General features: G+C 46.2%; 1 long non-coding RNA gene across 2 annotated transcripts; it reads left to right on the top strand.

Moving 5' to 3' along the window:
• The first annotated feature begins 4860 nt into the window (after positions 1-4860).
• LOC122184413 lies at positions 4861-16465 on the top strand. 2 transcript variants are annotated; one of them, XR_006180547.1, is made up of 7 exons: positions 4861-4886; positions 5099-5203; positions 8095-8149; positions 10331-10465; positions 11711-11866; positions 12327-12383; positions 14665-16465. It is a non-coding gene; the product is annotated as an uncharacterized LOC122184413 (long non-coding RNA). The 2 variants fall into 2 exon arrangements; XR_006180546.1 differs by lacking the exon at positions 4861-4886 and having other exon boundaries at positions 4917-5203.
• Positions 16466-16471: the final 6 nt, after the last annotated feature.

Genomic DNA, 16471 nt, shown 5'->3' with positions numbered 1-16471 from the left:
TTCCTGGGCTTCATCAGAGGAGGGGTGGCCAGCAGGGACGGGGAGGTTATTGTCTCTGCTGTGCCCTCATGAAGCCACGTCTGGAGAACTGCATCCAGGTCTAGGGCCCTCAGTACAGGAGAGGTTGGAGCTGTTAAAGAGGGTCCAGAGGAGGGCACGAAGATGGTTAGAGAGCTGGAGCACCCCCCTATGAAGACAGGCAGAGGCAGCTGGGCTTGTTCAGCCTGGAGAAGAGAAGGCTGTGGGCAGACCTGATTGCTGTCTTCCAGTATTTAAACAGGAGGTGAGCAACTTTTCACAAGGGTAGACAGTGATGGGACAAGGGGGAATGGTTCTAAGCTCAAGGAGGGAAGTTTTAAACTGGATGTCAGAGGGAAGTTCTGTGCAGAGAGAGAGCTGAGGTGCTGGAACAGCTGCTGGAACACGGCCCAGAGAGGCTGTGGATGCTTTGTCCCTGGAGGTGTTCGAGGCCAGGTTGGATGGGGCCCTGGCAATCTGGTCTAGCTCCAGATCTGGAGGTTTGTGGCTGCTGTGCCTGTGGCAGAGGAGTGGAACTAGACGGCCCTTGCGGTCCCTTTCATCCCAAGCCATTCTGTGATTCTGTGCAAGTCTGAAAATCCATCGTGATGTTATGTCTGGTAGATGTTACTTGTTCCATTACAAAGAACGTGTTTTGTTTTGTTTTTTCCCTTTACTCTTAGGTGGAACATATTGGGTATTCAAGGAGCCTTCCTTAGCCTCTCTGTGAAGCCAATTTACTTCTCTAGCATCATCTTTGAGAGTTTATATCATGGGGATCACCTATCCAGAGCCGCATAGCAGAGGACAGCAGACGTAGAAGATCTACCACCTCTTTATACACTCAGCAGACCTTTACTGAGTGGCAAGTATCCAATGGAGAGAGCCGTACTGGTAACTAAGTCTGTTCCAGTAGCATTGTGATTCTGCAGTTCTCACAGCCTTGGAAATACGTCTTGTGAGTCAACTGGTTTCTGGTCACAGCACAGAAGATACGGTGTAAACCCAGTAGGGATACACAGACAGAGATTCCATAGCAAGAACCGGTGGTGAGTTAAAAGATGCCCAAAAAGCCACAGGATGAACTGAAGGCACTTTGGCGTCACTGCCATCTGCAGTGTGCCTTAGCAGCAGGTGAGGCAAGTGGAAGGCCCTGGCTTCATGAAAGCTCTTGTTGTCTATGGACAGTGCGTTAGCTCTCACTTTCACTTCTCTTACCATTGCAGGTAGTTATTGAACAGCTACGTCATTTATCAGTTTTCCAAGATGAAAATATTTGGCTCACAATCTTTAGGCCAATGCCCAACTAAAAGTGGATGAAGAGACGATCTCAGGTGTCACTGACTGTATTTTATTTCGTTGCCCATCTCTGTTGGTTGCAGAATTAGCTTTAGTTAGCATGGCACCCAACTTGTTTGCATGACCTAGCTGTCACAGTATGTTCATTTCACTTCATAGTTAATGCACAGATGCTGTATTTAGAGCCTGCTGGAATGTGCCTGAGAAATATTTTTATACCTTTTTAAGTATTAGCTGACAGACAGCTGAACAGCCAACCCTGGCAAGTAACCAGCAGCTGCCATTGAAACTTCAAGCATTATTCTTTAGCACCACTCAGATTCTAGACTCTAGTGGGGCTGAGAGTATTTGAAGTAATTTAATAAAGTAATGATTTAAACAATTTGAAAGGAAAGTTCTGAAGTGTCTGAAAGAAAATCTAGAAAAGCTAATTACAGTAATGTTGTGCAAGCTTTAAAACTGAAATCTCTTATACTTGCTGTCATTGCGTGCATTGCGTTGTTCTGTAGAGCCAGGCTTCTGTCACGTCTGTTTGTTTTCCATGGAGAAAAAGAAAAAAGAAAAGATCAGTATTTTAAAACATGTTTAAAGTTTGACATGGATTTCAAAAATGAACGTAGGGAGCTTGTCATGTGTTTATTTCATAAGGATTTCCTGAACTGGAATGTACTGTAATGTTAAGTGACGTGTATACCTTTAGAGTAGCAAGCAGGTAATAGAGACAGTGTGCACGGTTCCAAACATTCTATTGCTGTACTGACCTAACAGCTGATGTGTGCAGTGTTGCTGGTATCTGATCAGCAGTCTGGGAACTTTAAGCAATTCTTCAAGCAGGGCACCTCGGCTTTGTACAACCCTTTTGTTCTGAAGTAGTGTCATCATCTGTCTGTTGTGACACAGCATCCTCTGTTTGAACGGCTCAGCCAGAGCTGCCTGGGCAGCAGAGAGAGTTCAGAAGTGTTGAACCTCAACTCTCAGCTGTTGAGCTTCATGAAAATGCATGCCTCAGCATGCGCAGGAAGCTTGCTGGAGAGGAGACGCTCACAAGAATTGGTCTGATGGATTTCCTTGCACTGGAATAGTCTTGAAAGCTAGCTTTCTGATCTGTGATGTTGGATTCAAGTGGGGCCTACGTGTAGCTACACATCTCCTGTTTGACTCACTTATTTCACAGTGTACTCTTATATGGAAATAAGCACTGCAGGAGTAGCTCTCCCAAATTCCAATCTCTCCCTTATTTCCAATTTCCCCCTTAATTGTGGAATCATGACTTCTTTTGAACAAAGGAGTTGACTAAAATAGAAGTAGCTGTTCAGTTATGGCATTCTGTCTCCCCACTGTCTCGCAGCTGGTTTAGCTGAGAAAACACTCTAAGAGCTGTTTTTTAATCTCTTACGAGACGACTTTTGTGTCTGCAGGGACGGTTGCGTTAAGATGAAGTTGCCTGCTGTACGGGCAAAAATAATCCTTTCATCAAATGTTTGTTCTCTCTTCATAGGAGATTTTCTACTTACACATTCTTTCCCCATCAAGTTAATTGGAAGCATGCATATCAGAGCAGCAGTTTTTCAGCTGAGAGTGCAAGAAATCCTTATGTTGGCAGAAAATTCCTCATGTGTATTACCAGTTATTTATCTGTAGTTAATTTCATCTGCCTTGAGGAGAAGCTCCAGCCTGTGAACGTACCCACACTCTTTTGCACGCGGTCTAGATGCAAAAACTCAGTTCGTTTTTTGTGTTCAACAAGATGTTGACCACCATGGAAGGAATTTTACCTGACACAGGTAAAGCTTTTTGTCTCCCAGGGAAGCCCAAGACCTTCTTGGCAGGGCTGCTGTCGAGGAGTTCTCCCACCATTTGGCAGTTGTGCTCTGGAATCCTGCCTTCAGGCATGAAAGCCAGGGAAGCATTGCTGGTGAAGACAGAGGCACAGAAGCCGTGAGGCACATCAGCCCTCTCTGCTCCTGTGCTTATCAACACAACAGTAGGCCCGCACCACCCCTGTCTACTCTTTTACTTGTAAGGAAACTCTGCCAGCTGGAGCCTTCACACTCCTCTGCAAGTATCAGGTCCATGTCAGGTGAAAGCAGCCAAAGCTGACCCTGACTATCACAGCCCTGACCAGCTCCCTGTCGGCCAGTATGAGACCCAGCTGAGCATCACCTGTGTTTCCCCCAGCAGCTGTGTGAAGAAGTTGGCTGAACTTGGTGGCCTGTTGTTCTGCTTGGCCAGAGAATGCCAGGGCAATTGCAGCTCCCACAGGCAGCTGCTCATTGATCTGCAGACACCTCAGATTGCTGACAAAAGACTTCTGCCTGCTCTCCTTGATCAAGCAGTTGGGAAGCAGCCTGATCAAGACCACGCAACAGTTCGTGATGTTATCCTGTAATAGCTCAAGTGACCAAAATTAGAGAATCTTTTTCATGATGTACTGCATGTGAGTCATAGGCTCTTTCACATCTGGACACTTAAGGATACAGTTTGCAAAGGAATCCCTCGTTTTATCTCCATCTATCACTAGCTGTATCCAATAAAGTCCTGCAAGAAGACACAAAAGTTGGGACAAGCTTGCTGACAACTGCTGAGGACACGCGGGAATGTCCATGACACAACAGCCACCGCAGTCAAGGAAGATCTAGAAAATACAGGTGATGAAGCAGAAGAGAAAGAAATAAGCTTAGTCATGCTCCTGTGGCACACGACTCAGTTTGTTCAATTTGTTCGGCTAAATCCCTTTGTAGGCTGCCCCCATTATGCACAGCAGGGACAGCCTCAGCTGTCCCAGATGTGGGTATCTACTGACAGTGCAGGTGTTGTTGGACAAAGGAACGTCCTTCCACACTCTGAGAGTAACAGCCTACATTTCACCAGATATTTGCATCTGAACAGCTCCTTCCTATCCTTAATCTCCACATGTGAGCATTAGTGGCTCACTAATTAGCAGTAGTGAGGTACCTCACAGGGAGGTGTCTATGTTGTGGACATCTGATCTGAGGCAAGAGGAACTGAGGGGGGTACTGGGAAGGGGGGAGAGGATCAGAACGGGGAATAAGGAGGGGAGGGATGAGGTGAGGGTGGGGAAGGGACCCTGAGGGTAAAAATGGAGAACTGGGGGAGAGACGGGGGGGGGGTCGAAAAGGAATGGGGGAACTGGAGTTGGGGGGGGGCTCTAAAGGTCAGTGTTGGGGAGGATCGTGGGGAGAGTGTGACCCTGGGGGTCAGAAAGAGGGACTGGCCGAACCGTGGAGGGGAACGAGGCAGCGATGTACCCTGGATTGGGGGCGGGATGACACAGCGCATCTCCCCACACCGAGCACAGGCCCTGAGCACCACAGAGGCCCCACGGGGCCAACGCAGAGCGGCCCCCGCCCTGGTGCCCCCCCAAACACCCACTTGTAGAAGCTGAAACTGAGGCGGCGCTCGGAGCCCGGGGCTGCCCTGCGGCGTTGAGGCAGCGCGCGGCCCCGCACCGCTTCCGCATGGCTGTCTCGGTCTCGCGGCGCAGGGTGATGATGTCACAGCCTGCAGATAGCTGGCTGTGGTGGTTGGTGACGTTCACAGCACAAGATGTGAGGGCCTTATATAGGAGCTGAGGAGGCATGAGAGGGTCGGCACCCTCCAGTTCCTGGGAGGTCCCAAATGTCCTTGGGCAACGGAGGGGGTGGCAGTGGATGTGGGGGGCTGGGAGCAGCAGGCTTTGCCTGAGCTAAGGATTGGAGTAGCTCAGTTCCCGATGAGAGCACATCACATCCATTCCTACTGTCCTGCTTTCTTTCTAAAGGAACTCAACAAGAAACTAAGCAGGATGCACTGCAGGAAGGCAGCCGTCCCACACTGCTGGTCTCGGACATTGGAACGCAGGCAGCACCAACAACTGACATGCCAGGTAATTTCTGTGCTGCGCTCAGCCAGCATCATTCACCAGAGTCACTGTGTGCCTGCAGGCTCTTGCTGCCTGCCCTTGCACACCAGCTCAGCAGCCAAACCAGCGCGTGGGCACAGAGCACGTGTAAAAGAAGCCAGGGATGGCTCTGAAAATGGCTGACCTCAGTGGGGTGTGGAGAGTTGTTCCAGCGGCGTGCCAGAGAAAGTACTTGCAGACCTGTGTGACGCTGCTCAGCTCCCCTTGGGATCAGCTGCTCAGGGGGGTCCTGTGTGGTAGGAACCTGCTGGAGTGTTTCTCCCCTGGGCTGGCTCCAGCTGTGCCCTGCGCTGGCTGGAGCCCGACCTCCAGCGTGCAGGGTGTCCTGTGGGACATGCACAGTGGGGAAAGTGTGAGGGATTCTGCTCTGCAATGTCCCCACAGACAAAGCCCAGATCCCAGGGCACAGCCTCGGCCCAGAGGGTTGTGCCTGTGCAGCCTCTCCCCACCCAGCGAGAGGTGGAAGCCCTGGTGCTTAGGCACAGAGACAGAGGCACCGCTAATGAAAATCTCTTGGGTCCGTGGAGCACACTGGGAGATCATCTGCAGCGCAGGTGAAGGGACCGTGGGACATTGTCTCGTTTCTTCCAGGCATGAATGCGGGAAAAGCACAGAGGCTGCTGTTCACAAATCTGTGTGGAAGCACCACGTCGCAGCCATGGTGCTGTTCTCAGCTGTGCTGCTGTCTGCGCTGCTGCTGGCCTGTGGTGCTGTGGTATGGATGTGCCAAAAATACCCGTGGGTTGGCTTTTCCCCAAAACACCCCATTGCTGCATTTGGCAATGAAGCATCTGTAGTGCCAGCATCCTGGACGGCCAGATCAGCTGCTGGCAGTGCACTGCCAGGCCTAACAGCTCAGATTTATCTGAAGATGAAATTGCTAACCGGAGATATGGATTGTTGTACCAGGAAATGGAGGCTGATAAAGCAGAGGTACCTACCCCAGCGTATAGCCTAGTCTAGACAAAGAGTTCCTTAGGTCAAGCATAACCTTGTCGTTTAAAGCCAACTCATCTGTGTGTTTCCCGCTACCCCTCCTAAGCCCTTGCAATTGTTCTTTGAAAAATTGTCACGCAGCTGTTTGTAGTGTGGTGCCCTTCAGCCGTGTAATGAAGCAGGCTGGCAGAAATGCATTTCAGGAAGGTGAATGAAGCTTCACGCTGTGAAGGCATGCGGTGTCTCACAGCTTTTGTACTTTGTATGTATAATTTAAAATGCATCTCCAGTTTTTTCTTTTTATAAAAATACTGAAGTCACTGCGCTTTTTTTATTCATTTTAGTGTTCTCTTTAAGCCTGTGAAATCTTTTATTGAATAGCACTGTTATCAAGTATCTTTCTGCCTTGCCCTTCCTTTTGTTATTTCTTTTGTTTTATGTCTGGCCTATTTTGATTTTGCAAATAGAAATCTTTTATCCGTGTTCTCATTTAGTAACAAGTGATGACTTGTTCTGATCTTCACTTCTACTTGGGCATCCAGCACGGCATTTAATGGATTTGCACAGGTTAGAAACAAGCAAGTTTTGAGAGGTTTTTCCTGTTTTGCTGGGAAGAGATTAAGACTGGTTGCACAGTTTTGAAACTCTGCTCTGCAGACCAGCTGCACAATAATGTCTTGCTGACACAAATCCTGAACTTGTCTGCCCTCAGAAAGCCTTCCTGGATGCTCCTAGAAGGTTGCTGATATTCTTGGCACTCTTGGCCTATCTGAATTTAATTGGAAAACTCCCACTAGCTTAGCAGGACTGTCTTCTTATTTTCCATATGAAAGAACTGGATTAGTACTTTTCTTGCTGTCTTTTTTTGGATTTTTCTAACAATCTCAAAAGCCTGTGAAGCACGGCTTCCTCACAGCTTTCACACCTGTTCAGTGCCTCTGTGTATTTATGCATTTATACATGAAATGAGCTTTATTTGTTTCTGCAATGTTGTTTTCACCTAACACATGTTTTAGTCTGGGAGTTAAATCTGAGTTGTTTATTTACTGCTGTGATAATGCTGAGGATCTGCATGAGGCACTGCAGCAGTTCAGTGCACGCTTACGCTCTCAAACCCCAGGGCCCCCATCCCAAGTGATAATGCAGGTAATCTGGGGCCTTCTTAAATTCTAGCAGCCTTTCAGAGGCTGGCTTACCCACAGCATGCTCTGCACACTGCTTTTTAGATATGCACACAAAAAAGCTGCAAGGCTGAAAACGAGTCTTTCAGTGCTTATTAATTTTGCTCCAGGCCTTTTACATTAGTAAAGTATTCAGAAGGAAGGGCCAAAATACAAAGCTGCCACCACTTTCTCTAAGGGAAAGTGTTCACCTGGGGGTGAAATAAAAATTTGATCCTTCCCACCCTCACAGGAACAAACAAAAGCATTTTCCAAATGAATTGTTTCTGAATAAGATGTTGGAAAATTTGTTCTCAGCTTCTGTGCCTTATGAATGCATGCGAAGCTTCACCTCTCTAATTCCTTAGCAGTGTGTGCTGTGCAAATAAAAGCCCAGAGTCCAGAGGATGTGTAAGGAGCTCTGAGCTCTGCGCTCCCTGTGCAGTGCAGTCTGGCAAAATAAACTTCTGGCATTCGCTGTTCAGAAGTGCAGTGTGCCTGAAGCGAAGTCCTTGCAATTCACTTCTATTCAGTGAAGGATTCTTCACCTGTTTGAACAACTTGAAACATTTTAGAGTCGTGGCACACTCTTGAAAAAGGAAGGTCTTTAATATTAATATTCATGCCTATTTAGGTTATCGATTTTCCATCCAAGCTCAGCTATTGATGGTTATGCCTGAGTAAACCATAAAAAATCAGGTCTTTACTGGATACATCCCATGACAAATATTGTTGCTGCGTTGTTTTTATTTTCTATAGGTAGGATACCACCGCATTTACAGTGCAATCAAATGAGAATGTGACAGAGACTCTGGTAAGTGGTGGATTTTGCTTCTTTTCTAAATGGTGTGTAAAAAAAAAAGGGTACTGTTTTTTGCTTTGTACAAAAATATTTGCTCCTTTGTACAAAAACATGGGTGTTTTCCATCCTCTAATTCATTAAATCTTGACCTGAAAGAATAGGTGGGTTATAGCATTGCAGCTGTAAATCTTTACTTTCTGAAAGTCTTTCACTAGGATAGCACTGCAAAAAAGGAAAAACAGGATGCCTAGATACTGATAATTTTTGAAGGTACAGTTTACTTATTTATTGCACTTAAGAAAAGCAAGAATGAGTGCTTTGGTGCAATGGACAGCAAGGAAGTGCTCACATGTGCTGTCGGTACACATACCTCTCATATCACTGCAGCTTTATCTATCTTCCATTTTTTAGTAGGTAGCATCTTTTAAGGGGGGGAATACTGTTGAAAGCGATCATACTTTGGTGGTTTCTGGGTTCCTCTTGCTGCCCCCAGTTAGCCTGAATGAAGGATATGGAGTGGCAGCATTGCTGGTTGAACGCTGCTGTTACTGAGAGCAAAAGAGTGATTCTGTTTGTTGATGTACCTTTGGTCACTGAGCACCGTGAGAGCATTCTGAGTATTTGTGTTTGTAGTTCAGATGGCAAGTAGCCTAAAGACTGCTTGTGCACAAGTGACTCAGAGCACATCAGTGCAATCTGCATTGTAACAAACACATTACCTCTGATTTTAAGCCTGAAAGTTCCTTCCAGTGTTAAGCCCCAGGAAACTCATTAGCCATCTGACCTGGGACAAATCTGCCTTTTGTTTCTCATTACAGTCATGTTTTTTCTTTGTGAAAGTCCTTGGAACTGGTATTATCACACAGGACAGACTTCTGCACAGCGTGGTTTCTTTATTCTTTGCCAAATCCTGAAGGTGGTGCTTGGGCAGATTTCTCTATACCTCATTAAAAACAAGCCTGCTAAAGGAATAGATGAGGAAGGAATGGAAAGGACACGTTTTGGTGTGGTTGTGGGTTTTTCTGTTTGGTTTTGTTTTGTTGTTGTTTTCTGAAAAATGTCAGGGAGCAGATTTTCGTATTTTGAAGAATTTCAGAGATGTCTCTTCATTACAGAAGGCCTTCTGAGCAGCTGCATCTTATCAACTGCAAAGCAGCTGGATAGCTTTTGGGGTTCATGTTATGCTGAGCAATGTGTTCATGGCAAATCGATCTACTGGGGTTATTTAGTCTGGCTGAGTGATGGAATATGCTGAGCACAGCTTGCAGCTCTCTCCTTTAGCTGTGTGTGTTTGCAAGGCTTTGTCCCCAGCAGAAATAGCACTTTTGCTGGGAGCTGTTTTGCTGCAGGACCAAACATCGTGCAGGACTGGTGATGTTTACCAGATACGCTTCCTAAAGAATAAGCATAGGCCAGAATTTTAGAGGGTAAGCATTGCAGAAGAAGCGTGGCCGATAAACGGAAGCTTTGCAGGTGATTGAGGTCTCAGGATGCAATAAGCATTAAAAGAAACTAGGGATGACTTTTTTTTCACTCAGAAGGTGGTGAGGTACTGGAACAGGCTGCCTGGAGAAGCTCTGGGTGCCTCTGGTCCTGATCATCCTGATCTAATGGGTGGCCCATAGCAGGGGGATTAGAACTGAATGGTCTTTAGGTCCCTTCCAATTCAAGCCATTCTATGATTCTATGATGTTCAGTGTCAGAATTCATGCAGTTAGTACTTGCCTATGTGAAAACAGAGTCTGCAACATGTTTCTTACCTTCAACAGAGAAGGGATCTTTTTGTCTGAGAACCAGTGGAATTAGGGGGATAGGGGATAATTTTAAAAAATCCTGTTTGAAATCATAATTTGGGACTCTCCTCACTTTGCCCTCACTTTCTAGAGCATTTCTGAGCAAACTGGGTACTTCTCCCCCATTTCTGCTGCTGCTTTCAATAACTCAGGAAGCCAGCACTCTCTGTCCTTGCAAGGGAGGGATGTAGGGCTGACTCAGTTTCTGTACAGGACGCTGAGAATGAAGATGCTCTGTAGATGATCATTAGTAATGTAAGGCTGTCCTCTTCCTGGCAAAGCCATTGGCACTGAGTCTGCTAGGAGTGCAGCAGCACTGCAGTGCCAGGCAGAGCTCCCATTCCCTTCTTCCCTCCCTACCATCATGAGCTCCTCAACAAATTTTTCACTGTTTCCTTAGAAATCAGTAAAACAAAAGCCTGAGGCTGAAGAAGCTCCACCTGGGGAAGTCAAGGTGGAGGAAACCCCTGCTGCTGCTGCTGTGGGAAAGGAGGCCATCCCTGCTGAGCCAGATGAGCCAACAGAGCAGGCTGCAGTGAGTGATCTGTCCCCCGTGTCCATCTCCTGTTTCTGTACCAACTTGCCATTGCCATCAGACTTTTATGAGGCAATGGAAATATTTGTTTACCTCTCCTGTTAAAAAAAAAAAAAAAAGAGCAACATGCTGTAGCAAGCATGCATGCTTTGCTAGAGTAAAAATAATTATATTTTGAAGTTCATTGAAGCTCGTGGGATTTTTTTCTGTTCAAGACCCTCTACAGTCTGTTTTAAAATTAATGTAGAAATCAGGTCTTCCCAGCATGGTTTGGCAGCTTGAAAGAAGAATTAATCCTGTATGTATAAAAGAAAAGGTGATGTCACACTGCAGTTTTAGCAGGATGAAGCTGTGAGGGGTTTGCATGGTAACACTGCTGTCAGCAGCTGCCTTGCCCTGGCATCTGGGCAGGTCTGGGTCTTATGAGGTGACTGCAGGAAGATGAGCTTAGAAAACACGAGTGAAGTGAAGTTTGGATTAACTCAGCATCCTTTTATTAAACAAGATAACATGCAAGCATTTCAGATGAAACGTGCAGGAATTTTGGTGTGGCAGGTGTGTGGAGGCAGTGAGCTGGAGGCTGAGCACTGAGGTCTGATCACAAGTGCTGAAGATGGCGATCTGCTCTACCTGCACTCACACAGATCTGCATGACTTGTCTTCACCCTTACAGGGCTTTTGAAAACTCTGACATATGTATGTTTGCAGAGCAGCCTCAACATTTATTAGCGAAAGAGATTTCTATAAGGGGGCTTAGATTTACTTTTCCTCTGAAAAGCATTTTTAGAAATATTCTGCAATCTGCAGGAAGCCAAGGCTGAGCAGAAGAGAAAAGCACTTCCAAGTCTTCCAAACGAGACATGAATTACAGCCATCTTGACTGTTTGTTGACCTAAACTGGACCTGAACCTCTTGATGCAGGCTGAGCAATAGCCAGAACTGAATCCAAGCTCAAGCAGAAGGGATGTTGCTGAATCCCAAAATGCTACAGTAGAATTGGAAACCAGCAGGAGCACAACTGTCCCACAGAGTTTAGGAAATTGTACGTTTTTTCCTCTTCCAAACCTGGAACTCGTGCAGTTTTGCAGCTTCTGTAAGAAAGGACCTTGTGTTAGATCCCATCTGTGCTGTAAGAAGTATTGTTTGGGGTGGAGAGCATCACTGTTCAGAGCAATTGATCCCTTGGGCATCTTCATGGGTGCCAGATTTAGAGCCACTGACAATGTCTGCTGTTTTAAATGTCAGGCACCCACTGCATGTGCAGCTGAGTGTGGACGTGGAGGAAAGTGATTCTGCAAAACCTGGTGAGCTTTGTGACCCACCTCTTTGAACAATCCCCTGCCGTGTGTTTCAGCCCAACGTGTGTGGAAGAAGTGTTCCACAAAGTTTTCCTGCAAACTGGTGAGTTGCAGGGGCAGCAGCAGGTTATGATGGGAACATTCTGAGTCTTGGGTGGGAGAAATGTGAGGTAGCTGGAAAACTGTAAGGTCAGCAATGTTCTGGGCCGTTGCTTAATAAAAACATTCATCCAGTATGGTGCTATTATGAGAATACTGATAGCAAAGGTACATAAAATTGACACTAGCTCTTCCAGTGTGGTGATCATTATGTAATTAACAGGCTTTATTTCTCGTGGTTTTTTGCTGTTTTTGTTCTGTTGTTATCTTATAGCTACCTTTATTTCAGATATATAGCAGCGAGAATCTTTCCACTCCCTGTGTGCTGTCCCATTTAGTTCCCACCATTCATTTCATCGCATCCCATACATGCCATTCTTCCACTGAGCTTGATTAATGCCAATTTCCCTGCAGTCATTCCCTCAGCATGAGTAAGATGGTGACCATATTTCCTCTTTGTACAGGAGAGTATCAGGGCAGGGGATAAGGAGACAACTGGAATTGCTGAGGAAGAGAGCGAGGTACGTATGAGCAGCCTCAGGAATGTGGTTGTGCTTTAATATCTTCAAGAGGAGCGTGGCAAAAATATATATATGTCATCTGCATGTAATCAATGTGCAGACAATACAATGTGACTGTGACCCAGCTGTGGTACCAGAACATTTCTCATTCAATGCAAGACCTACCTTAGAAACTGCCTGTTGCAGCAGTACAGCCTTTGAAATGAAACTTTCCTCTGTTCCAAACTAGGTGCCCTTGTAAAGTAACTTTTATCTGATCAGTTTAACCTGCTTAGAGGAGCAGTATTACTGAATGCAGAAGAGATGCTGTCAGGGATCAGGCTGTTTGCTAAGCTGATATCCTGGCTCCAGTGGAGGACTGTCCTTCTGAGGCAACTTTCATAACCAGTTCTTCAGTGTTACTCCAAAAGCCTTCCAAGACTTTGCAAGCAGTTGGTGTGCTCACTAAAGCATGATAATTAGTTCTTGATCTTATATGAGACGCCTGAGCTGTAATTATAACTAACTGTCCTAAAAATTACCCAGTCCTTTTCTAAATCAAGCCGTGGAGCAAGATCTTCAGCTCTGGAAAATGGGGAGAGCTCAGTGAGCTCCTCCCAGACCCCCAGCTGCAGACTCGGCTGCTCTCCTCCTCTTCATGGCCTCATTCTTGCTGCTGCTGAATCTGGGCATTGCACTGAGCTGACAGTTATGTTAGAGGATAATGCAGCCAGCTGCAGCCTGCGTGAAGAAGCATTCACTTTTACTGCAACTCAAAGCCACGTGGCTCTGTTATCACAGCCTTCATTACATTGGATGGCCCTTGTTTTTTGTCCTGTGTGGCTGTGCAGATTTCAGTAACACTTCCGCAGATAGCTGGCTTAGGATACTCTTAGTCTGTGCATTGGTATGGAGAACAGGTTTGTAGAGTTGGTTCTCAAAAGAAGACAGGAAATACCTGCAAGTACGTGGCCCATTGCAGCTAGGTGTGGGATTCTTGGTCTGATTTCAGTGGAATTGAGTCTCCCTCTTTTTAGTTTAGTTTTGTGGGTTTTTTTCTTTATCAAAGACATTTGATACTAATAGTGAGATTCATTCAGCACTAGCACACATGCTTTTGTAAAAGCCATTTTTTAATTATCTATCTTGCTTTGGTTCTGTATTCTAAGGCACGGGAAATACCCAGTTCTGCATATGTGAGTCTGCTGTGCCTTCAGTGAGTTACAGCTACAGCTATTGAGAGCATCACCCTTTCAGTGCTGACTGTGAGCCGACTCATGTAAATCAAAATTCTCCTCCACCGTAAAAGAAAATTGGCTATACAAATGCAGTAAATAGAAAATAAATGTTGATCCTAATCACAGCAGGCAGCAAGATCAGTGTGTGCAGCATGCTGTTAGAAGCACATGTGATGAAATCAATCTGAGAGGCATTCTGTTCCTCTCCTTTCATACTGGTCTCTTCCAAGGCTTTTATATCCACCATTTATTTGAATAAATATGGGTCAAGACTGCTAAATTGGTAATACTCTGTGAGACAGGTTTGCATGCCTTACAAGTCACAGGAGAAGATGTCAACATCTGTCCATATCTTTTGATAATGCTTCTGTTTGTGGCAGAGCATCCTTCCCTAGCAGAATTTTCAGTTCAAGCTAAAACTTCTCCAGTGGTTTCTGCAAAACACTGGAGTATTTCCTGCTTTCAAGGGCTGCAGAAGAATTTATTCACCACATCAGTTGATGTCAGCCACTAGGGGTAGATAGAGCTGAAAAACAATGACTGAAGAATGATCGTGAACAAATGCAGGCAGTTCAAGTTGAGCTCAGAGAGCTGCATTAGTCTCATTCCTGGGTGGAAAATCAAACTGAGGAAACAGAGCATCAGTCTGTGAACTGAATTTCTGCTAAACTCAGCGTGACACTGGTACTTAGAAAATAGCTTTTCTTTAGTGTTAAAAACTTCCTGAAGCCAATTGAATTGACAGAATGTGGTTTTTATATTGACCTCCACCATTCTTTAAAATCGGCCTAGCTATAGGCTAACGTTTTCTGATACCTGATGACATGATCATCCAATTTTCAGTTCAGTTGGAGGTTAGGTGGGATGAAGGCCATCCAATGTGCTCACAGTCTCACAACACCATGGCAGAACAGAGAAAACAGTCTGTGCAAAATCAGAGTATGCTGTGTAACAAATCACCACTTCTTTCAGCCGCATGACTCTAAAACTTCTCCGGGCCTGGAGTCTGCAGAAAGGAATGGGAGAGAGCTGACCCTGAAGATGCTCTGTCTTTTCTCTTTCAGGAGGCTGCTTGACAGGCATTAAGGAATCTGAGTGCCTTCAGCACAGAGATGGAAATGGTTGTAAAGGACTTTTCCCAGAGAACTTCACACGCCACGGAACAGTTCTTCTCACAGGCACACGAATGTGGTTTGAAGCTCAGTCAGTGGGTTCTTCACCTCCTTGAAACACAGGAGCCCCCTTTTTTTGTAGTTCAGGCTGTTAATGGTTTACAGATTGGTGCCAGACAAAGCTTGTTGGGCATATCAAAATGAGCATGAGTGCAAGCAGTTAAGCTAGCCATTTCTGAAGCAGTGCGTGGAAAAAAAAAAAAAAACACCAAATACAAACAGAAATGTCCTCATTTGTTCACATGCACGTGGCAACAGGTTTGTTTGTGCTGTGCCAGACCTGTGGTGATCCTGTGTTTGGTCCTTTCCCATGAAATCCAAAATTAGCCTCCTTGATACCAAAACCTGAACTTCTCTGCACTGTGTTGTATTGAGTTGCACTGCAGAAAACTTAATTAGTAATCCTGTAGTAATGAGGTCAAACTACTACAAGTTTCACGTGTTTAAAAAATATAATTAACTGCTGCAGAGTCAGCCCAAATGCTGTTGAGTTAAGGCACAGAGCTTCACAGGCAGCCCGGATGCTGTTGAATTATGGCACAGAGCTTCAGAATTAATTTAAATCCTTATCTTGTATAAGGTCTGCTGGTGGTGGCTTCAGAAGGACCTTTCCTAGTGTGATCTTCTTGGCTCTCAACTGCTTCTTCTCTGCGGCTGTTAATTCACTCCTCGGTGTGTGTGACTGCCCTGATGCTGTGTGGGGATGCAGGAGGTGCGGACGCGGCGCTGTGCGCAGAGGCACCAGCTGTCGGTGCGGCCAAAGCACTGCTTGCACCTGACAAGGTTCCGTAGCTGCCTTGGGAGCAGCGACAGCAAGCAGAGCGGTGCTGGAAGGATTTGCTGCAGCAGGGCTCGCAGGGCCCGGAAGCCCCGAAGTCCACGGCCAGCGGCTGTTCCAGGAGCGTGAAGTGAGGCTGCGGATGGAGCTGCAGAATCCCCAGTGCCAACGGGATGGGGACAGCTGTGCGAGGACGTCACCCTGAGGGCAGGAGGACTGGAGGCAGCAGCAGAGCTCCCCACAGCTGGAGCACTTCCAGACGGGACGCCGGGATTTGCATTCAAGGGTTTGTCCTTGCTTACTGCTGCTGCTGTTGGCTGGAGAGCCTGCAGTGAGGAAATGGATAGGAAGGCTGAGGATGGGAGCACCTGCCATACTGAAACACTGCTGCATTTCAGTGCTGCAGAAGAACACTTACCAACGCCTGTTTAATCGCTGGTTCCTTACGCAGAAACTTGCTTGGGAACCCAGTGCTTGGGGCTTACTGTCCTCCCAGTCCAAGAGAAGGTAATTAATGGTGGAGTGACCGCTTTCTCTCTCCAAAGTAGCTGAAAAAGTTCCAAATACATCCATGAAAACTACATTCCAGCACAGGCAAGCATCTTTCAATCCACACTTAAAGCAAAAACCCACGTGTGCCGACCAACTGAACATAACCGAGAAACTGAACCAAACGCTGGCCATGAGCAATGGCAGCTTTAAACAAAACGCTCTCAGGCTGCTGTCTGCAAACACCCTAGAAGCAGGAATCTGTTGACTGACGGGCAAAAAGTAATTGCCATCACCAAAACCCCTGGAGCTCTCATTCTCCTCTCCCTTGCTCTAGTTTGTTCCATGGCTCTATCTGTATCACTGCTTTGGCTCAGTCTGCTCTCTGAGTGCAGAACAATCATTTGTTTTTTTTCTTATTTGGGTCTTTTT

Source organism: Lagopus leucura, unplaced genomic scaffold (assembly GCF_019238085.1).
Source record: "Lagopus leucura isolate 7727_CA_CO unplaced genomic scaffold, USGS_WTPT01 Super-Scaffold_100022, whole genome shotgun sequence".
NCBI classification, from domain to species: Eukaryota; Metazoa; Chordata; class Aves; order Galliformes; family Phasianidae; genus Lagopus; species Lagopus leucura.
Note: the sequence above shows the minus strand (reverse complement) of the source record. Positions and strands in the feature narration are given on the sequence as shown.